Source organism: Suricata suricatta, chromosome 8, assembly GCF_006229205.1.
Source record: "Suricata suricatta isolate VVHF042 chromosome 8, meerkat_22Aug2017_6uvM2_HiC, whole genome shotgun sequence".
Lineage (NCBI taxonomy): Eukaryota > Metazoa > Chordata > Mammalia > Carnivora > Herpestidae > Suricata > Suricata suricatta.
This window is the reverse complement of record NC_043707.1, coordinates 129,911,009-129,933,404: the sequence shown is the minus strand read 5'-3', so window position 1 is coordinate 129,933,404 and position 22,396 is coordinate 129,911,009. Positions and strand designations below refer to the sequence as shown.

Below are 22,396 nucleotides of genomic sequence, written 5' to 3'. Positions count from 1 at the left end.
TGAGAAATCAGAAGGAGCCCCCAGGCTGAGTTCAACACCAGGTATTCTTCTTAGGGCCCCTTAGGCCTGGCTGGGATCATCCTAGGCAAATTAAAAAAATTAAAAAAAATGTTTACTTATTTTTAAGAGAGAGAGAGAAGGAGAATGAGCAGGGGAGAGGCAGAGAGGGAGGGAGACAAAGAATCTGAAGCAGGCTCCAGGCTCTGAGCTAGCTGTCAGCACAGAGCCTGACGTGGGGCCCGAACCCACGAACCTCGAGATCATGACCTGAGCCGAAGTTGGACACTCAACTGACTGAGCCACCAGGTGCCCCGTCATCCTAGACAAACTTTTTGAGTGTGTTGTTCCAGTGTCCTGTGATGGACCTTGAAGCTGGGGCTGTCAGTGTTTCCTGCTGTTCCTCATGGTCGGGACCAGCAGGGGAGCCTGGCCTGGGAGCCTTGGAGGTGCCTTTGAGCCCTGATGTCGACCTGCTCCATCAATCCAAGGCCAGGAGATGGCCACCTGCAGCAGAGCCGAGTGCATCCTGAGCCCCATGGAGGGGTGAGCCACTCACTAGTCCCACTTGTTACCTTCCCAGTGGCCACTATGTGTGCCCGAGAGATAACACAGGGGTCCCACAAGTGGCCTTCAGGAATGTACCCTCACGGGCCTGGTGGTGACCTTCCTGGCCTCCCGGGCCCTTTAGGGCTCCAAGGAGGGGCCCTGGGGTCCCTACCTGGGCCTGGACTACATGGAGACACCCTCAGTCTGGCCAGGGAGGGGCCAAAGCTTCAGCTCTGCTCCCAAGAGCCAGATTCCGTGCGCATAGATGTGCTGACCTCACATTCCAGCCCAGACGCACACCTGTGTGCCCAGCCTCCCTGGGCCCAGGGCCCCCTGTCGGAGGGTGTGGCAGTGAGGGGCGGGGAAGTCTGCCCCCGTCCCTGGCAGCGAGCTCCTGGCCTTCAGGGCCCTCTCATTCGTCTCTGTGCCCGGCACCTGGCATGGGGTGACGAAGCACTCAGTAACCATTTCCTGAAGGGTGAGGGCAGAGCAACAAAATTAAGCACGGAACACCGCTCCCAGCTCTGTAGGTATGAACCCCCTGAGTGCTCCCAGTGAGCTTACCAGGTGGGTGCTCCCCTTCCCTCACTTTACTGAAGAGGCAACTGAGGCACAAAGATTCAGTGATGACAGGGGTGAATTCACCTGAGCCCTGGGGGCCTGACAACAGTGAATGTTAAGAAACCTCCCACCTGTGTTACAGGGGACTCCCCTCACCCACACGACTCAGCTGAGACTCATGGATGTCCCCTGGCTTCCCTATGGTAAGACCAGAATAAACCCTCCAAACTCTCATTCTTATCTTTTTTTTAACAAAAGTTTTTTAAAATTTAAATTTTAGTTAACATACAGCGCAACATTGGTTTTAGGAGTAGAATTCAGTGATTCATCCCTTACATACAACATCCAGTGCTCTTCCCAGCAAGTGCCCTCCTTGATGCCCATCGCCCACCTAGCCTATCTCTCGCTCACCTCCCTCCACCAACCTCAGTTTGTTCTCTATCAGTAGGAGTCTCTTGTGGTTTCCCTCTTTCTTCTTCCCCCTTCCATATGCTCATCCGTTTTTTTTCTTAAATTCCACACATGAGTGCAATCATATGGTATTTGTCTTTCTCTGGCTGACTTATTTCTCTTAGCACAATACCCTTGAGCTCCATCCACGTCGTTGCAAATGGCAAGATTTCATTCTTTTTGATCACCGAGTAGTATTCTGTTGTACATACATACCACATCTTTATCCATTTATCAGCTGATGGACATTTGGGCTCTCTCTATGGCTTGGCTATTGTTGATAACACTGCTATAAACGTCGGGGTGCATGTGCCCCTTCAAATCTGTATTTTTGTATCCTTTGGGTAAATACTTAATAGTGCAATTGTTTGGTCCTAGGGCAGGTCTAATTTCAGTTCTCCAAAGGGGCTGCACCAGTTTGCATTCCCACCAACAGTGCCAAAGTGCTCTTTCTCTGCATCCTCACTAACACCTGTTACCTGAGTTAACTTCAGGCATTCTGACAGGTGTGAGGTGGTAGTTCATCCTGGTTTTGATTTGTATTTCCCTGACAATGAGTGATGTCGAGCGTCTTTTCATGTGGCTGTTAGTCACCTGGATGTCTTCTCTGGAAAATTGCCTCTTCATGTTTTCTGCTCATTTCTTAACTGGGTTATTTGTTTTTTGGGGTGTTGATCCAAACTCCCATTCTTTACTGGAACAAATGATTAGCGGAACTGCTTGTCTGCACCGATAGATCGGAACCAGGTGCTTATTAACTAAGCCACTTTCCTTCCTCCCTCCACTTCGGCCCACGGTCAGGACGGGCCAGCTACAGCCCCCGCCCCTGGAACCAGTCCGTCCTTGGGGCAGAACTGGTCCACCTTCCCATCACCCATGTTTCCTCCCATTTCCCCATAGCGGGTTCATCTTGCCTCGGTTACTTCTCTCTGTAAAAGAAAAGCCCTTTCTGCCTGCCCCTTGACATGCTTGCAGAATGTCGGGTCAGAGCTCCCCTACTGCCGGAGCCTCCCCACCCCCACTGAACCCAGCCCTTCCTTCCCCGAAATGATCCCTATGAATAAAACCGCTCCCTACTAAGTCTGCGTTTGTTGCCTTTATTGGCAGTAACTTGTCCCAGGTCACATGGCTAGCACGGGGCAGAGCCAGGGTTCTCACTCAGGCCTTCTGCTGTGGCTCCAGCGAGGCTCCAGATGCTCTACTAATCGGCGCCCCTGCACCCTCCACGCCTCTGCATCTACAGGCAGACACACACGTGAAATGTGCACCTGCACCACCTTTCCCAGGCACACAGGCGCACGCATGCGCTCACTCGCACACAGCTGCCTCGCAGGGTGCATGTGCGCATGCGCACATCCTCACACAGGTGTAGCCCCGCCCCGCCCCCTGCACGCGCCGTCACCCGTTCACCCGGTGCCCCCACCCCTCCGGCCCCCACAGCAGTCGTGTTCATTGTGTGCCGAAAGGAAGGTGAGTCTGTGTAAAAGCTTGTAGCAGGCTTTGGCTGTGACACTAACTCACCCTGCACCCCTGCGCTGCCTGCTGGGATCTCCTGATCGCAACCCCGACTCCACTGCTCTCCCAGGGTACCTGTGCCAGGCTGCCGGCACATTATTCTCCACCCTTCCGCCCTCCCGCAGGGAGGGCGCTGCGGGGGGTGGGGATCCAGTAGATGGTGACATGGGCCCCAGCACGCGGGATCTGACTGGCAGGCGTGGAACGGAGGCCTGCACTGCACACATTCAGGCCTTGCTCCCTGGCTGACCCGCCCGGAGGAGCCTCGGCTCCAGAGAGTAGGAGCCTCGGCTCCAGAGAGGAGGAGCCCAGGGCGCCGGTTTGCATTCGGGTTTGAGTCTTCCGTCTGCTGCCTGCCAGCTGGATGATCTCGGACAAGTTACGTAACCTCTCTGGGCTTCAGTGTTTTCGTCTGTTACACAGGAAGGAGGAGGAGGACAGTTAACGAGCGAGCACTTACTCTGCGCCCCGGGCCCAGGACATTAGATGGGTTAATTTATCTGATCCTCTCAGTAACCTTGCAGATTCGATTTTAGGTCAAACCATTTGAAACCGCCATTTTTCTAGGTCAGAAATAGCCAAATGTGGACACATTTATTTAGGATAGTCTAATAGGATCATCCGTGTGTTACAGATGAGGAAACGGAGGCTCAGAGAGAGCACGAGACCTGCCCAAGACCGCACCACCACGGAGTGGCTGGGACTCGGATGCAGGTTCCTTCCGGTTCTTCTAATAAAGGTCAAGGCTGCGTGCCTTGGGGAGGACCAAACCAGCCCAGGTCAAGAGTTTAGCATGGCACCAGGCACACAGTAAGTGCTCAATAAGTGCATTGTTTCTTTCCTCGTTCCTCGGGCGACTTCTCGGCTAAAAGCTTAACCCCTCTTCAGGCTGCGCGATTGGCTCTCCCATTCCTACCCCGGCCCCTCCCTCTGATCTGTCACTCACTCCAATGCTGGGTGAAATCATGTACTGGCCTCACCCACACTTGACCCTCATCCATCATCCTCATCTAAATGCTTTCTGGCACGGGCAATCCATCTTCTTTCAGGGAGTCCTCCTGGATGGGCAACTCCCTGCCAGGTGCACACTCCCCTTCTTCCTGGGCTCAGGTTCAACACTGCCTTCAACTGGTTCTGCATCTGCCTGTGGAGACTGTGGGCCGTGTGGCCCAGGCTCTGGACCCAGCCAGGCCCCCAGAGATCACCAGCTAATGTCATGCCGATGTTTCTGCATTCTCTAATTTTGTTCCCGTAGCAACCCTTCCAGGCGGCGGTACTTTTATTCTTTCCATTTTGCAGTTGTTGAGACTGAGGCTTTCAGAATTAAAGTGACTTTCAGGCTTGAGGTAAACTTGAGGACGGAGGGGCTATGATCTCTGCTCAGGGGAATGAAGGGGCATATCCTGGTGGAGGGGACGTTTGGGGAGGCCTTTGACAAGTGGCTGGCCTGTCAACAGGGCAGGGATAAGGAGGTGAGGAGAGAGGGAAGGACGAGCAGGGCAAAGGAGACCATGTCAGCAAGGCTTTGAACGCCACAACCACTCTGGGTATCTTCAGAGAGAGTGTGGAGGGGTGGCTGGTGAGCAGGGTGAGTTGTGGGGGCTCACAGCACCGACGTGAGATCCTGTGACTGAGATCAGGCAAAAGGAGGAAGGCTGCTGGGGGCAGAAGGGGAGTCATGTCCCAGGCAGAAGTGGATCCTGACCATCTAGAAGGTCCCTTCCGCCTAGAATGCTCTGACAGTCCACTGTCCCAAAACTCTGGGCTAAATGAGCCCACCATTTTAACATTTTCGTGTTTGTTATTCTGAACGAGTAGCATCCTAACATTCCCTAATGCTGACATTTTAATGGGCTAAGGTTATGCGTTTCTTCCATTCATACTTCTGCTAACGCAAGAGCTTAAAAACTCAGAGATTCTGTAATTTGCACCTGCTGAGAGCCCTTTGCATCTTCCATCCTGTGATTTGCAGATTCTATGATTAATCTCAGGAAGACGCTGAGCATGTGGGTGGGGAAGGCAGGCCTGTGTCCTGTACACAGGCATCAACCCCCTCCTGGAGTGTTGAGTTCCCAAGGGCTGGGTACAGAAGAAGAATCAGGAAATATTTGCAGAATGACTGAACGTTTGAGAAAGGGCAGGAGCTGTGGTGGTTCTGGGCAGGGGCAGGGACGGTGTGCACTGGCACAGTTAGGGGGAGAGGGCGTGGGACGTCCTTATAAAGATATAGATAAGGGTTGAGCATTTGAACTTGTATTCGAGAGGGGAACCATGCCGACATTGGCATGCAGACATCGGCATGCAGCGACATCAGATTTGCAGCCAAGCCCCATGGCTGCCATGAAGCCAGAATAAACTCAGAATGGGAGTGGGCCAACCTTTTCCATAGACAGCCAGCTAGTAAATCTTGTGGACTCTTCAGACCAAGATATGTATCGTTTTCTTTTAACACGGGGACAGTGTCATTGCGTACTAAGTATAACACTTTGCCATCAAATTTGGTCACAAAGAGCACTCCCCTTAAAAGTGTGACATTTGACCATCAGTAGATGGAGGGATAAACATATCATAGTAAATACACATGATGGAATATTATTCCGCCTTTTAAAAAGGAAGGAAATCCTGACAGTGCTACAATGTGGGTGGACCCGGAGGACATTAGTCTAAGTGAAATGAGCGGGTCACAGGAGGACAAACACCGTATGATTCCCGTTGTGCAAGGTCCTCAGAGTAGTCCAGTCCCTAGAGTCAGAAGTAGAACGGTGACGGCCAGGGGCTGGGGGAGGAGAGGAGGGAATGGGGGAGGGTCAGTGTTTAATGGGTGCAGAGTTTGAGTTTTGCAAGATGGAAGGTTCTGGAAATGGGAGGGGATGGTGGTTGCACAACAGCGTGAATAGTGCCACTGAGCCGGACACTTCGAAAATGGTTAAAATGGTAAATTTCACGTTGGGTGGATTCTACCAGAATAAAAAAAAAATTGCGACTACTTTCCTCCATGTTTTGACATGAGAATCAGTATGCGCGGGTTAAAAAACACCAGGCTGCCCTGTGGCTGTGCCTTGTTGCACCCTGAGCGGCCACGCACAGTCAAGACAGCGGTGGGTCTGTAAGATGTCTTCAGGTGAAAGTTCCATGGAAAGCGCGTAGTGAACAGGCATATGGTTTTGTTCCGTTGAAACTTCCTTTATGGACACGGAAGTAGAATTTCATTTAGTTTGTGTGTGTTGTCGTGGAATAGTCTTCTTTTGATTTCCCCCCCCCCAAATCAATATTAAAAAACCTTAAAACAGGGGGCACTTGGGTGGCTCAGTTGGTTAAGCATCTGACTCTTGATTTTGGCTCAGGTCATGATCTCATGGTTGGTGGGATGGAGCTCCGTGTGGGGCTCTGCCACTGACAGCATGGAGCCTGCTTGGGATTCTCTCTCTGTCTGTCTCTGCCGCTGGGCCCCCTCAAGTAAATAAATAAACATTAAAAACATCTGAAAACCATTCTTATCAGCCATGGGTTGGATTTGATTCATCAGTTGTCATTGATCAGCCTCTGGTCTAAGATATCGGATTTCTTGATAATTTGGCCAATGGCTTCCTTGGAAAATTGGTAATATGGTAGATTGACTCTGTTTGCTCTGAGTGAGTTGTTCTGTTCTGCCCCCGCGGGGAGGGAAGAATTCAGGCTGACAGCTCTCTCTTGGAGAAGAGAGACTGCTGGTACTTTCAACACCAGACTCGGATGCTGTGGTCCAGGTCTGCTCCCTGGGGAGAAACTCAGGTGATCAGGAGCGAGACAGGGTTTCAAGACCATGTCCCAGGGGCCCCCGGGTCGCTCACTCAATTAAGTGTCCAACTTCAACTCAGGTCATGATCTCAGTTTGTGGATTTGAGCCCCATATTGTACTCTGTGCTGACAGCTCAGAGCCTGGAGCCTGTCTCTCTCTTTCTCTCTATGCCTTCCCCACTTGTGCTGTTCTCTCAAAAATAAATCAATGTTAAAAAATTAAAACAAAACAAAACTGTGTACCAAAGAGGAGCCATTCCACTCTTGGATGTTGGGGGCAGAGGCTCATTGGTGCCCTCTGGCAGTGAGGTAGCATTGGGTCTCTTGGTTCCAATCCCAGTTACCTCCTCTGTGAAATGGGGCAGGAGGGGATGTCCACTGTGGGTGGCCTGTCTTCATTGTTCAAGCCCCGAGCCTCTTCTATGGAGATTAAGTAAGATGTGTGCTCAGCCACCAGAAGGTACCAGGTGGGTCTGAATGTGGCTACGAGCTAGGGAGGGACCGGGGGAGCGGGGGAGGCCTGGAGCACTTGCTGCCCAGGTAACCCCTACCTACATCCCTGAAGACCTCAACTCCCACTGTTAGGGACTCTACCTTCCCCAAATTGTGGCATGTTTCCTTACTCGGCAATTTCTGCCACATCCACAGCTTATGACACAATTACTACTTGAACTAGTGTTTACTTGAATTATTATTTACTTAACTTTTGGTCTTTAACTCGCTTTTTCAGCATAAAGTTATTTGAGAGGGACGGGTTGGGTCACTGCCGTTAGTGGACACCAGCATGACTCGCCTCGGCAGATTCCTACAAAATACATATAAGGAAAGTGAAATCATTTTTATTAAGGTCAGGCCGGAGACGTGAGCGTGGCCTGGGATCAGAGAGCCTGAGACCTGGTCTCTTCTTGCCCGAGAGGGAGATTGGCGAATGTGAAAGATAAGGCTGGCACCACCTTGGTACTCTCTCCTTGAGATGACCAGAAGACACACAGAGAATTCTAGAAGGTGTATCTTCAGGGCCACTTAATGCTGTGTTCACTTCCGCGCCCCCTGGAAAGCAGCTGGACCACTAGTGGCATTTTTGACACACGGGGGGACAGTGCCGTAAACCACTGGCCTGCCTTTAATGTGTTCATTACTCCAGGACTAGTTACTCTGAGAGTGTTATCAGAACCTGGGGGGCTCAGTCGGTTAAGCATCCGACTTCGGCTCAGGTCATGATCTCACAGTTCGTGGGTTTGAGCCCCGCATCTGGCTCTGGGCTGATAGCTCAGAGCCTGGAGCCTATTTCAGATTCTGTGTCTCCTTCTCTCTCTGCCCCTCCCCTGCTCATGCTCTGTCTCTCTCTCCCTGTGTCTTGAAAAAAAAAAAAAAAAAAAAGAACTGGATGTGTAAGGGTAATTGATTTGTTGGTTCCTTCCCATGGTTGCTGGTTGGACAAAGGGAGGAGGAGATGGGTGGCAGTAGGAGCAGGTGCGGAGGAATCAGGCGGGAGGGCTGGAGAAAGGGCCCGGAGGAAGTGGAGGGCACAGTAGAGACGCACTGGGCTTGAGGAATCCGCTGCTTTCACAGCAAGCAGAGGGAAGCCCACTTGGTCCCAGGGGCTGAGATGCCGCACACACGAGGCTGAGGCATGGCCTTGAGAAGGAGCAGTCAGAACGCTGCCGTGTAGGCAGAACCGGCAAGAAGACACAGAGGTGCTTAGGCCCCCTGGGAAGCTGTCTCTCCCAAGAGGGACACGGGTCAACGCAGATCTCCCTGGGAATGGGAGGGCGGGAGAGGCTTTTTCCACAGGGGACTCCATTTTGCTCTCGAACTACCAGAGCATTTCAAGTCTGTTCTCCAGGGGGACTTTCCCTCCCCATCCCTTTCGGGATACAGCTAATCATCCTTAACCAAAACACACTTGTTCCTTCCATGGACGGTACTGGGTATCTACTATCCGCTGCCCTGACCCTGGAGGTGCACCTACTACGTGCCGGGTACTGTGCTGGCCGTGGTGTGGACCCTGTGGAGGGTCTGAGGTCTCACCCTCCCTTGAAGCTAACATGCCACCTGCGACAGTTTCGCGGACACTGGCTGAAGGCCTGAGCCCCTACGTTGTGCTGGGCCCTGGGATTCGGACACACACAGGGGCAAACGGGGACACTGATTCAAGGTTTCAGCCCAGTACCTGCTAGAGCAGGAAGAGCCAGGGAAGGGGCAGCAGGTGGGAGTTTGGGAAGACTTCCCAGAGGAGGTGGTGTTTGAACTGGGTCCTGACGGGCAAGTAGGAGTTTGCCAGGGAGAAGAAAGAGAAGGGTATTACTGGCAGGGGGGTGGTGTGTGCAGTCTGGTGAGCAGTCCAGAATGTTCCAAGGAACGGGTCTGGCGCATTGGCCCTGGATCCAGAGTCCTGCTCACTTAGCCATTTGCATATTCAGCTACAGCACGTGTGGAGAGTGGGGTAGGAGAGACCCAGGAGAGAGCGTTGGAAGCCCCTGACCTTGAGGATGCCTGAGTTCTGCGAGTTCTTCCTGGCATAGGGTGAACTGTCCCCAGGGAGGGGCCCCAGGAGGGAGAACTGGTTAGGGAACACGTCCCAGAGGGAGTGAGTCATTTTATCTTAAGAAACATTAAAAAAAATTAACGCAAAGAGAATGGATGTTTGATGTAAAAAAAATCAAACAAGACTAAACTATATAAAGTAAAAAAGTAAAAGCATCCCCTCGGGGTGCCTGGGTGGCTCAGTCGGTTGAGCCTCCGGCTTCGGCTCAGGTCAGATCTCACCTTCGTGGGTTCGAGCCCTGCGTCAGGCTCTGTGCTGACAGCTAGCTCAGAGCCTGGAGCCTGCTTCCGGTTCTCTGTCTCCTTCTCTCTCTGCCCCTCCCCCTCTCATGCTCTGTCTCTCTCTGTATCAGAAATAAATAAAATAGGAAAAAAAAAAAAGCATTCCCCTCTCCTATGATCCTTCTCCCCAGAGGTGACCACTTTTAGCCATTCGATGTGAATCTTTCCAGAGCATCCCTAATATCTTACAGCCATATTGTATGGATTTTTTCCCAATGAAAATGGGATCATATTAACATCATATATCTTATTCTGCAACTTGCTTTTATACACCATCATTATACACTTGCTCAACAAATATTTATTGAGGATCTACTGTATTCCAGGCAATGTTAGGCTCTGGGATGAAAGCAAAGAACAGGTGAGGCAAGGCCATTGCTCAGATAGAGCTTACTTTATACAAAGAGACAAATGATTAACAAGCAAACAAATGGATAAATAATTGGAGGGTGCTCGAAGTGCTGTAAAGGAGATAAGCATGATGCTGTCATAGAAAAAATAGAAGCGATCTATTTACCTTGGGTGGTCAGGGAAGGCTCCTTGGAGAAGGTGATGTTTGAAGTGAGACTCAAAGGAGGAGGCGAAGAAAGCAGCTAAAATGCCAGGAAAGCAGCTCCCGGCAGAGGGAAGAGAAACACAAAAGTTGATGCCAAAGTGCGTCACCTGAGTCTAATCTTGAGGAAATGTCAGCTAAAACTAAGGGACATTCTGTGAAGAAGCTTCAAGAATGGCAATGTCATGAACCACAAAACAAGTCTGAGGGGCCGCTTCCGATGCAGGGAAACTACAGAGACCTGGCCGCTGGCTGCAACGCCTGACCTTGGACTTTCTTTTGCTGAAATGGACGTTATGTTGACAATCGGTGAGCTCCCAGTAAGATCCGTGGATTAGAGAAGAGCCTGGCGTCAATGCTGATTTCCTGATTTTGATAATTGTACTATGATTATGGAAAGGAGTTCCACACTTTTAGGAAAGCCAGAAACAAATACTTGTTTACGGTAAAAGGACATCATGCCTGTAGCCTATTACTAAGTGGAAAAAATACATGTGAAATACAACTAAATACATCGAGTGAGGTCACTAACGTAAGATGTTAGTATTTGGGGAACCTAGTTGTCTGGATGGAGGGTATCTGGGAATTCTTTGTATTATTTTTACGATTTTTCGTAACTCAGAAACTATGTCAATAAGAAAAGTTTAGAACAAAGTTGATCATTCTATTCCATTTTATCTGTATGTTGGTAGATACTGAGTTCTTTTCCAGAACAAGACCATACCCTTTAGCCTTCTCACGGACGGTGAACAAAAGCACTTACCGTCCCTCCTGCCCCCATACCTCCACTGACACTGAGCATTAATAATCTTTTGAATCTCTGACATTGTGATAGATTAAAAATACATCTCGGGGCACCCAGGTGGCTCAGTTGGTTAAGCGTCTGACTGTTGGTCTCGGCTCAGGTCATGATCGCACGGTTCGTGAGTTTGAGCCCTGCATCGGGCTCTGCACTGGCAGTGTGGAGCCTGCTTGGGATTCTCTCTCTCTCGTCTCTCTCTCTCTCTCTGCCCCTCCAGCTCTTTTTCTCTCAAATAAATAAATAACCTTAAAAATTTTAGAAAATATGTATTTTGTTTGTTTTACAGGGCACCTCTTATAATTGGGGCTCTGCACCTTTGTCTTGCTGTGCTGGCCGTCCGTATTCTTCTTTGGTGTAAGTAGGGAAGTGAAGGGGGGCCAGGACGGGACCCTGGACCCCTTCGGAGGAGGAACAGAGAGCTCATAGGAAGGCCAGAGAACGGGGTGTGGAGGAAACCAGTGGAAGAAAGTGGTTCAGGAAGGGGGGCGGCCAGCTGTGTCCAAGGCTGCTGAGAAGGAGCCACCCCTGGAGTTGGTGGCACGGAGGCCACAGTCTCAGTGGCATGTTGAGATGGAAGCCTAACCACAGGGGGTGGAGGGTAGTGTGGAAGGTGATGCTTCGGAGCAACAGACCCTCCCCACTCTTTCAGGAATAGTGCTAGGAAGGGGAGGGGGAAAATGGGGAGGACCCGGAGGACAGCTTAGAAGGAGGGTGACACTCCTTGTGCTTGTTTATGGGGACATTCAGGAAAGGGGGAGAAACTGGTGGCACAGGAGAGGACAGGGAAAGCAGGGGTAACATCCATCAGGAGAAGAGAGGGGACATTACATTCTCCTGCGGTGACCTCCCCCCGTCCCCTGGCGTAAATGCTAGCCAGATACCAGCGACTCCAGTGGTCTAACTGCTTCCCTGGACCCCAGTCATGGCCGTACACCTGTCTGCCTGATGACTGTTCATGGATGGCCGGCGGGCACTCAAGCCCAACATGGCCAAAAAAAAAAGAACTCATGACTTTGGATGTTTCTTTACCTCCTCTGGGCCACAGTTTCTGCATCTGTGAAGTGGTGTGATCACAGAACCAACCTCACGGGGTGCCTGTCGGGTGATTATGGGAGAATCCATGCACAGCAGTGTTAACTAGGAGGGATTCCCCTCAAGGGGCCATTTGGCAGTGTTTGGAGTCAGTTTGGGTTGTCCATCTGTATGTGTGTGTGTGTGTCTATCTGTCTGGGATCTAGCAGGTAGAGTCCAGGGATGTTGCTAAAGGATGTGTACAAGATGGCCCCGGGACCAAGAAGAATCAATCGTGCCAAAGTTGAGAATCCCTGATGGGAAGCAGGCCAGGCACAGAAGAGAAGCTCAAAAAGTGTGAGCTATTACTATTTTTGAAAACTTCTAGAGTGTCATCTGGCTCAGTCGGTGGGGCATGCAACTCCTGATCATGGGGTTGTGGGTTCGAGCCCTACATTGGGTGTAGAGATGAGTTAAATAAAATTTTTAGGTGGGCACCTGGGTGACTCAGTTGGTTAAGTGTCTGACTCCAGCTCAGGTCATGATCTCGTGGTTTGTGAGTTTGAGTCCCGTGTTGGGCTCTGTGCAGACAGCTCTGAGCCTGGAGCCTGCTTCGGACTCGGTGTCCCTCTTTCTCTGCCCTCCCCTGCTCATGCTCTATTTCTCTCTGTCTTCTCTAAAAAATAAGTAAATAATAATAAAAAAAAACCCTTCTTGTCTCCCACCTTCTGCCATTTTTTTCCCTTCTAAGAGAAAGTACCCCCATTTACCCAGTGTTCAAGGCAAAATATATGCAGTGTCCTTGACTCCTCTTTCTCACATCCCCAAGTCCTTAGTTCCTTATCAGCAAATCCTGTCAGTGGCTCCCCAGACATCCTGAATCCCTGTGCCTCCCCCACCCTCCCGGCCTCCACGTCATTCTGGGTTGTCATCAGTCCTCCTGTGCAGTGTGGGCACTGCCCAACTGGACCCCCTGCTCCCGCCCTAGCTCTACTTTTGCCAGCTCTTGACATAGTGTCCCTTTGGCTTCTTGAAGCTGGAGCTCATTCCTACTTGGAGACCTTGTACTACCTCACCAGCCCTTCCCCGGTGTGCTCTTCCCCCTGACCTTCCCGTGGCTGGTGTAGGAGTGCTGTCAACACTGACTCCCCCTTTGGCCCTCTATCTTGGTCACCATCACTTGGTGATGTCTCTTGGGGCTACGGGTTCCGGGCCTCTTGGAGATTAGCGCACATACCTTAGAAATGCCTGCCAAGGCTGGGATCGGGGAGGCTTGGTTTGGCCTCCCATGAGTCTGTTACAGAGAACCTGGTCTTTCCCCTTCCCGACACCCAGATGGTGGGTGTCACAAGATCTATGAAGGCTTAGCCATCAATTAGGTGCGTGCAAACCTCTGAGGTGCACACGAAGTCTCTGAGGTGCATGTGACCCCTTTGATCTTGCCAAATGCTCTCTGCGTGTCCCCTCACGCTATAAAATCTGTGGACAAAGGTCTGGACTTTGTGGAGAAGAGCTGTGTGGGCACCATGGACCATCCTCTGCCCGATGCCCCCGTCTGTAAGTTACCCTGAATAACACCTCTGTGCAAACTGTATGGGGTCGCCTGCTTTGTTTTCTGGCTCAAACTGACTTCTCGGTTTGGGGGATACTCTCTGGTCCCTCCCCGCTTCTAGTAGCAGCAATCTTGTTATTCAGACACCAGCACCTTCCTGAGAGATCTGTCCCACCCCAGCAGCCCTGTCACCTCCATCATATCATCCTATTTTGCTCAGCTGCATAGGACTTCTCGCTGCCTGCTGTATGAGGTCGATGTGTTTGTTTGTTAGTTATCACTTGTGGCCCCTTACTGGATCATTCCAAGAGTAGGGGGCCTTGTCTTGTTCACCATGAACCCCCAATGTCGACACAGTGCCTGATACACAGCGATTGCTCAGTGAATAGTTGTTGAGTTGATTTTAAATTATGTGACTGGCTTCTTCATGACTTTTACTGTTTTTCTACTGAGTTATTATCTTATTTGTTTGTAAAAGCTATTTGCTTATTAAGGATATTATCACTCCATCTTTTGATATCTTAAAACAGAGAGGGAGGCAAACCATATGAGACTCTTAAATACAGAGAACAAACTGAGGGTTGAAGGGGGGTCAGGGGAGAGAGGAAAATGGGTGATGGGCATTGAGGGGGGCACTTGTTGGCATGAGCACTGGATGTTATAGGTAAGTGATGAATCATGGGAATCTACTCCCCAAACCAAGAACACACTATACACTGTATGTTAGCCAACTTGACAATAAATTATATTAAAAGAAAAAACAGAAAGTCCTTGTTCAATATGAGAAAAAAGGAAAAAAATGTGTTTGGTGAAAGTTGTGTAAACTCTTGACTATGGTAGTGTGAGCTCTAACCACTTGGATTAACTGCTCCAGCCTCTGCATCAGAGTATATAGTATTAAAAAATGCCACAAACCCCCAGTAATGGACACTTAGGGTTTGCCAACTCATTTGCAGAATCCAAGGGAGGGACCACATCCCCTCCTTGGAATGCCGAAGAGCTCGGACTCCCAGATCCTGGCCCTGACTTAGCGAGTGGCCAGAGCAGGTGACTTTTTGGTATGTCTTTTCGCCTGAGCTGACTCACTCGCAAATTGGGGATAATGATGTTTGTCCCTGGCTCACCAGCTTGGGGTGTTTGAAACTTTTGAGGTCATAGGATTTGGTGTGGGAACAGCAGGTCCACAAATGTTGACTGAGTTTCCTCTCTGCACCTGGGTCCTGATAGAATAAGACATGGCTCTGCCTTCAAGGAGCTTACAGTCCAGACAGGGAGAGGGACAGTATGCAAATGAGCACAGTGGCCGTAGGAAATGCTCTGTGTGTGTGTGTGTGTGTGTGTGTGTGTGTGTGTGTGTGTGCCGGCACTGCTCAGTTGGGTCTTTAACCGGAGAACTGGGCCCTGAATGCCACGTGGCATACTTTTTAAATACATTTTCTATTTCTTTGTCTCCCATATATGGTAACACACACAAACATGCCATCTGTTAAGTGATCTCATGTTACAAAGTCATGAGGGGTGTTGTCACATAGGCTGAAGCATATAGCCAGGTTGCCTTGAGGGATTTTTTTCTCCCCTTAGGGAGGGGACCCTAGCACAGCAACGACAGAGATGGGGACACTGCGGTCTGTGGGATCTTTCTCTGGCTGAGCCAGCACTTCCGTACCTCTTTCCCTTCCCAACTTTGGCCTGAGCCAAGGTGGTCTTGGTGGGGATGTGACTGGGGAGTGCCCAGCCTCTTTGCCTCCTTGCCTCCTTTCCTGCTTGCTGAGGGCTGGGAAGCAGTCCTGTTAGGAGGGGCTGCTTGAGGGAGCAGGTCTTAAGGGGGCTGGTCAAGTCTCCTTTCTCTGCGTAACAAGGAGAGAGGCCAAAGGAGGCTCTGACCCGTGGCTCTCTGGCTTGGCCTGGTAGTCTCACCTCTCCTAGGGGAGGACCCTTTCCCAGAGCAGGGAAACCACAGGAAGGGGACTCTGGGGGACTGGAAGGTAGCGAGCTGAATGGCAGAGCTGGGGAGAGTCCGAGTGCTTCATCCAGTGTTTCATCTTCCTGGGACTTCTATCCTTGGTGCTCGGTGGCTGCTGGCAGTTGTGTATTTGAGGCCGAGATGTGTTTCAGCAGGAAAGTGTGCCGCGATCAGTTAGCAGTGTCTCTCTGGGTGCTAGAAGGCTCAGAGGGGCCTGTACACCACGTTTCTTGCCATCTCTGACGTGGTCACGTGCTCTTGTTTTACAGATGGGGAGACTGAGGAACAGAGAGTGGAAGCATCTGCTGTCCTGCTGTCCCAGGACAGTATGTGCCACACAGTGTCGGGAAAAGTCTGTGGGACTGGCTTGTTTGAGACCAATAACCCAGTGCTTGAGCTTCAGTTTTTGTTCTGTTAAATCTGGACAGGTGGCCGCTTGGCGCACAAAATCTTGCATGTTTCCAGCGGGTTTTTCTGTAAAAGAACAGCCCCAGAGGAAGAACTGGATTAATGACTTTTCCTGGCAGCCCCACGCCAGAACAGACTCAGGTGCCAGGCTGCAGGAGACTTGACTTGGTGCTTTTCAACAAGATCAATGGAAAAACCTGAAATATAACTGTAGAGCCGCAGAGCCTCAAGTCTGAAAGCCTCAACAGACTTTTGTTTAATTTCAGCTGGACAAAGAGCACAGACTTGGTTTCAGACATCAGCTCTATCTCTTTCTAGCTGTGTAGCTTTGGCAAAGTGACCTAACCTCTCTGGGTCCATGCAGTTTCCTCATCTGGAAAAGAAGAATAACATCATCTTCCGCTCAAAGGTTTAAATGAAATATGCAAACCAATTGCCAGAGTGCTGGACACTGGAAGTAGGAGTGTCTGTTTTACAAAGTGGAAGGAAAAAAAGAAGGAAGGAAGGAGGAAGGCAAGGAAGGAAGGAAGGAGAGAGGGAAGGAGGAAAGAAAGGAAGGAAGGAAGGAAGGAAGGAAAGAAACCTAACAGATTCAGGTTCCAAAGACGCTAGTGTCCATTTTCCTAGTAAATATTCGTATAACATGGGCACATTTCACTGGTCTATTCCACACCTTTCAGAATATGCCATCCGTCCACCTCTCCCACGAAGTCTTCAGGCCACAGCCTTGTCTCTTTCTCCAGTTCAATGTGGAGCTCTGGAATGACCCCAAAGGCCCCAGGTTCACTCAGCACCTGTTTTTGTCGGGGACCTGGCCTAAGCGTAAGGGCCCGAGTTCAGTGTAGACGGGAACAGGCGATGGCAGTCGGTGACCAGGGTTTCCACAGGGAAGTCCAGTTCTGCTGGCCTTGGTCAAGTTCCGTCCCGCTGGGCCTCAGTTTCCCCATCTGTGCCCGGGGGTGTGGCCTGGATCAGAGGAACTGCGGGGGTCGGGGTGGGGGGCTGTTCTGGCTTGCGGTGTAACGCGTGGGGGAGTGGCTGTTGCAGATGGGGGCCTGGGGGTGGGATGGGGCGAACTGTGTGGCGTGTGCGGGCCGAGAGAGGCGCGCCCGGCCGGGCCCTGACCCGTGACCGCCCAGCCCGGCCCGCGAGCGAGCCGGCAAGCCGGGGTTTAGCGAGGCATTAGCCCGGGATTAGGGCGGACCGCCAGCACTTTAATGACTAAACTGCACCTTCACAGCCCGAGCCCCCGCCCCCGGGGCGCGCCCAGGGAAGGGCCGCGCTCTCCTCCAATCATAGGCTTGGTCTCACTCTGTAGCGGGGGCGCTGAAGAAAGGCCGGAGCCCATTGGCTGGCGGCTGGGTTCGCTGATTGGAGCGAGCCCCGCCCTCCCCGGCAACCGCAGGTGTCCGCTGGCGGCCGGCTGGGGACCCGCCGAAAAGACCCTCGGTCCCGCCCAGCCTTGCTCCTCGCGGAAGTTTGCCAGCCACTTTTCGGTGGCCCCAGGCTTCCTGCCGTTTCGTGGCAGCCTGCGATCATGAGCCCTGGGTTCAAATCTTACCTTTGCGGTCGGCCTGCTCGGTGACTTGAGAAGTTAAGGCCTCCAACCTCCAGTCTCCTTACTTGAGTGTGGTTCAGCTCATCGGCGAGCACTAATTAAGGGCCCATATAGAGGGTGGAAGCTGCGTGTGGTCCGTGGACCAGCAAGCACCTCATCTCCAGCGAGCCTTATAGAAATGCAGAGGCTAGTCCCCCAGCCCGACCTGCTGGGCCAGCCTGCATTGTACTAGGATCCGGAGGAGATTCCAGCGCACCCCGAAGTCTGCACAGGGGGGCCAGCCAGGAGAGCAGACCCTGCTGCCGCCTACCACCTGCTGAGTTGGGCCAGGTTACTCAGGGGCGCAGTTTCCTCCTCTATGAATGTGGAGGATAATAGTGTGCTTTTAGAGAGTTGTGGTGAGGATCAAGCTACTGAAAAATGAAAAAGACAAACTCCCCCCACCCCACGTCCAACAAACAAACAGAACAGTAGCTGGTACAGAGGAAGGACACCCTCCATTCCATCAAGGACAGTGGAACATAAGGGTCTCCCACATCTGGCCTCTCTTGCCTGCTCCCCTTTCCCAGAAAACAGCTCCCGCCACTAGTGCCTGCCCCTCTGGGTTGTGACTCCCCTTCCTCCTTCCAGAGACCCCTGTCTCCTTCTCTCTGTGTCCCCCAGCAGGGCAAGGACCCATGTCTTTCAATTTCCACCGCCCTTAGGGCCTCACACACAGTACTTCATAAGCGTTCCTCTGGTGGGGCTGACCTCACCCTTGTTGTTTTCTGTGGGGGGAGGAAGGGGAGCTTAAAGGGAATTAATTTTTTTTTTACATGTACATATAAAATCTTTAATTTCTTTATTTACATCTATAAAGGAAATTTAATGATAGCCTTTATTAAGTACTTACGATGTTTCTAATCCTTGCCACATACTTAACGTGGTTATTCATTTAGTGCTCAATAAACAGCTCTGAGTGAGGTAGGAACTCTTATGCCCATTTTTCTGATGAGGAAATGAAGGCTCAGAGAGATGAAGTCATTAATTCAAGTTCCCACAGCTGGCAGGCGGCTGACCTGGGATTTGGCTTCACCTTCCTGCCCTGCGGTGTGACACTGTTTCCTCTTTGTTAAGTCTCTGGGGACAAAGAGCCGTGAAAGACGTGAAAGACGGGGTTGGGGGAGGGGGAGGAGAAGGGAGGCTAACCCGGGTCTGGACTCAAGCTGGGTCAGAGGTTGTCCTTTGCTTGCTCCCAGTAGAGAGTATTTTTTAAAAAATTTTATTTATTTTTGAGAGAGAGGGACAGTGTGAGCAGGGGAGGGTCAGAGAGAGAGACAGACATAGAATCCGAAGACAGGCTCCAGGCTCCGAGCTGTCAGCACAGAGCCCGATGCAGGGCTCGAACCCACGAATCGTGAGATCATGACCTGAGCCAAAGTTGGATGGTCAACTGACTGAGCCACCTAGGCGCCCCTGGGCACAGTCTTAACCAGGGCACAGGGTGGAGAAGGAGGGAGAGAAGGAAGGAGGGGAGGGGTGGGTAGGAAAAAAAGAGCATGCATATGAATAGGACCTAGCTATTTCTAGAACTCTTCTCCATTTTCCAGAGGGGCGACTGAGGCTTAGACTAACTGCCTTTCTAGGGGGTCCCACAGTCCAGGGGTTCCTCCCCCAACACTCTGGCCGCGTCCGGCCTCTGGGCCAGGACCTGCCCCTGTTTCTTCCGCCCTTCCCCAGACTCTCCCTTAATCCTTTCCGCTGTGGCCAGACCTGGTGCTGGCTCAAGATCAAAGGTCCGAGAGAGCTTGGGGCGGTGTTCGGCCGACGCGCCTCACTCAGCGTGCCTCCTTGCCTGGGACAGGTTTCCCGGCAGCCGGCTCTGGGTAAACCCTCGCCCTGCCCTGTTGGGAGGAGGGAGAGCCCACGTAAGTCTGGATTCGAACCCTGGACTTTGTGACTTTAGGGCTGGGCTCTCAACCTGTAGTTCTCCCAGGAGTCCAGGGAGGTTGGTGCTGTCACCTAACTCCCAAATGGGGAAACTGAGGCTCGGCATCTGTATTAGTTTCCTATGGCTGCTGTAACAAATTACCACAGAGTTGGTAACTGAGCTCCGTGAATTTATTTGATAGTTTTGGAGGTCCGGATTCCGATGGGATCTCACTGGGCTAACATCAAAGCATCAACAGGACTGAGTTCCCTTCAGGAAGTTCTGCGGGAGAATCATTTCCTTGCTTTTTCCAGTTTCTAGAGGCTGCTCAGTCGCTGGCTCACAGCCCCTCCCTCCAGCTCCAGGGTCAGAACTCCAGCTGCGTGACCCTTCTTCAGTAGTCATGCCTCCTTCTGACCACAGCGAGGAAAGGTTCTCCTCTAGAGATCCCTGAGATTAGATTAGCCCACCCGGATAATCCAGGATCAACTCCTTATCTCCCCCCAGAATCTCTAACTTTAGCCACGTCTGTAGAGTCCCTTCTGGCCATGTTCTTCGTGGGGTCCAGGGTTAGGATGTGGACCTGTTTGGGAGGGGCATTATTTTCTTAGAACAGAGAGGTTAAGTGATCTGTCCAAAGCCACACAGCCCCGTAATGGCAGAGCTAGGACTTGGGCCCTACCCCCAGGAGCCAAATCCCAGCGACTTCTCTTACCATGCTCCTCTGCCACTCTCATTCTAATGTCAGGTGACTGGGCGAAGGTTTACTCCAAGCTTCTAGGAGCCTTCTAGGTACATAAATCACTTTCTACACGAAGATATCTCAATTGAAAGGTGCTTAGCAGATACCATTAGATACAGAAATGCCAAGTGTAGGGTGGAGGTATTGGAACCCCTCGTGTCACTGCTGCCTGGGAAGCGTCAGTCTTTCTACCAAGGCTGGTGAGAGACAGGACCTTGTTTGTGAGAGATGGGGTGGCAGGACTGGCCCGGCCCTGACCAATGTCCTCCTGTGGGTGCTTTAGCTCTGCCTACATGCCTCCCAGGGTGCCTCTGGGGCTTCACCCTAGATTTGCATCTTGGAGTATAACCAGGAGGTTTATTTAGCAAAAATGGTGGCAGATGGATGGAGCTGGAGGCTGAAGAGCCCTGTCCCCCCTCCTGCTCTCCTACCATCTACTTTTATAACAAGTGGGGTCATGAAAGCCCTGTAAGAACAGCCAGTGTATTTTATTTTTTTGTGGGGATATTATCGAAACTATTTATATTTGTTAGGATACTTTTCAGCAGCTACACTCGGTTTGTAGAAAACCCAACCCAAACAATAAAGGGAATTTGTTGGCTCATGATACTAAAAAAGCCAGGAGTAGCCTAACCTTCAGGTACAGCTTGATCCAGCTGCTTATACCTGTTCAGTTCTGTAGCTTTATGCTCAGTCAGATTCTCCCTGTGTGTTCCTAAGATGGGGACTCTGTTTCTGGATTCAAAGTCAGTAGTAAAGAGAAAGTTCTGTGGTACTTCAGAAAAGTTCTGGAATGGGTTCGTTGGCTCTAGTTGGGCTGCCTCGGGTCATCTGACCATCTCTCAGGCAATAGCTGTGGTTACAAGCATGAGACTTAAGCGAATTGGTGTCTGCTTCTGAAGCTGGGGGTGAGGTCAGTTTCTCTTAAAGTATCAGGTTGGCAAATGTGGGGTTCTGTGAGGGGGGGATGCACGGATGCTGGGGAGTCTCTGGTGTGGCCTTTCCAGGCATCATCATGTCCTCTTTGTGAGGACACACACCTTTGTTCTTTCAGAGTAATGGGCACGTTTATACCTACAGACATCATGACTCTTTTTTTTTTGTTAAAGAATTTTATTTATTTATTTATTTTTTATTTTATATATTTTTTTGAGACAGAGACAGAGCATGAGCAGGGGAGGGGCAGAGAGAGAGAGGGAGAAACAGAATCGGAAGCAGGCTCCAGGCTCTGAGCTGTCAGCACAGAGCACTATGTGGGGTTCGAACCCACGAACATGAGATCATGACCTGAGCCGAAGTCAGAGGCTCAGGCAACTGAGCCACCCAGGCGCCCCAATGACTCTTATGTTTGTGTGTGTATGTGTGTGGGTTGGGAGGGTGGGTTCAAATGAAAAAGAAACTGGGGAGAAGAGACAATGAAGCTCAAATAAGATAGAGCCCAGGGAGAATTAGCACTTGGAAATTCACGTCACCAGCTCCTTCTCTGCCCCTGTCTCTGTACGCCTTATTTTCCATATCTGTAAAGTAGGGATATCAATCCCAGTGCCATGAAATTAAGTGAGAGGCGGTTTGTAAAAGTGTGTAAATAGAAAGGAATGGCTATCCAGTCACTCAACGATCATTTATTAAGCACCTAGATGTGCCACGTGCCTTGCTGGGGATCTGATGATGGGCAAGCCAGATGCGGTCCCTACCCTGAAGGGTCCGGAGTTTTCCAGGTGTTAGAAGCGGTCGTTACCATTATTTAAAGCGCTAATGGGGGCGCTTGGGTGGCTCAGTCGGGTAAGTGTCTGACTTCAGCTCAGGTCATGATCTCATGGTTGGTGGGTTCGAGCCCCGCGTCAGCCTCTGTGCTGACTACTAGCTCTGAGCCTGGAGCCTACTTCAGATTCTGTGTCTCTCTCTCTCTCTGACCCTCCCCTGCTCATGCTGTCTCTCTCTCTCTAAAATAAATAAAGACAGTAAAAAAATATATTTTTTTAAAGTGCTAACGTCAGAGGGGCCCCCTTACGCGGCCACGGGTGGGTAGGGACTTTGCCAAGGCCACGCAGCGGTGGAGCGGAGACTTGAACTTGGAGCCTCCAGCACGCTCTGATGTGACCCTGGGCCTCTCCTGCCCACAGTAGCCAGGCCTCTGGTTAATGGGCCAGACTTCCTTCTGGAGCACGGAGGGGCACGTCAGCTGTTCCTCTTCCTGGCTCCAGGAGCCGACAGGCCCTC

General features: G+C 51.2%; 1 long non-coding RNA gene across 1 annotated transcript; it reads left to right on the top strand.

Moving 5' to 3' along the window:
• Positions 1 to 2,966: 2,966 nt before the first annotated feature.
• On the top strand, positions 2,967 to 16,576 carry LOC115300257. The gene is made up of 4 exons (XR_003912568.1): positions 2,967 to 3,027; positions 3,707 to 3,882; positions 11,320 to 11,387; positions 15,829 to 16,576. It is a non-coding gene; the product is annotated as an uncharacterized LOC115300257 (long non-coding RNA).
• The last annotated feature ends 5,820 nt before the right edge of the window (positions 16,577 to 22,396 follow it).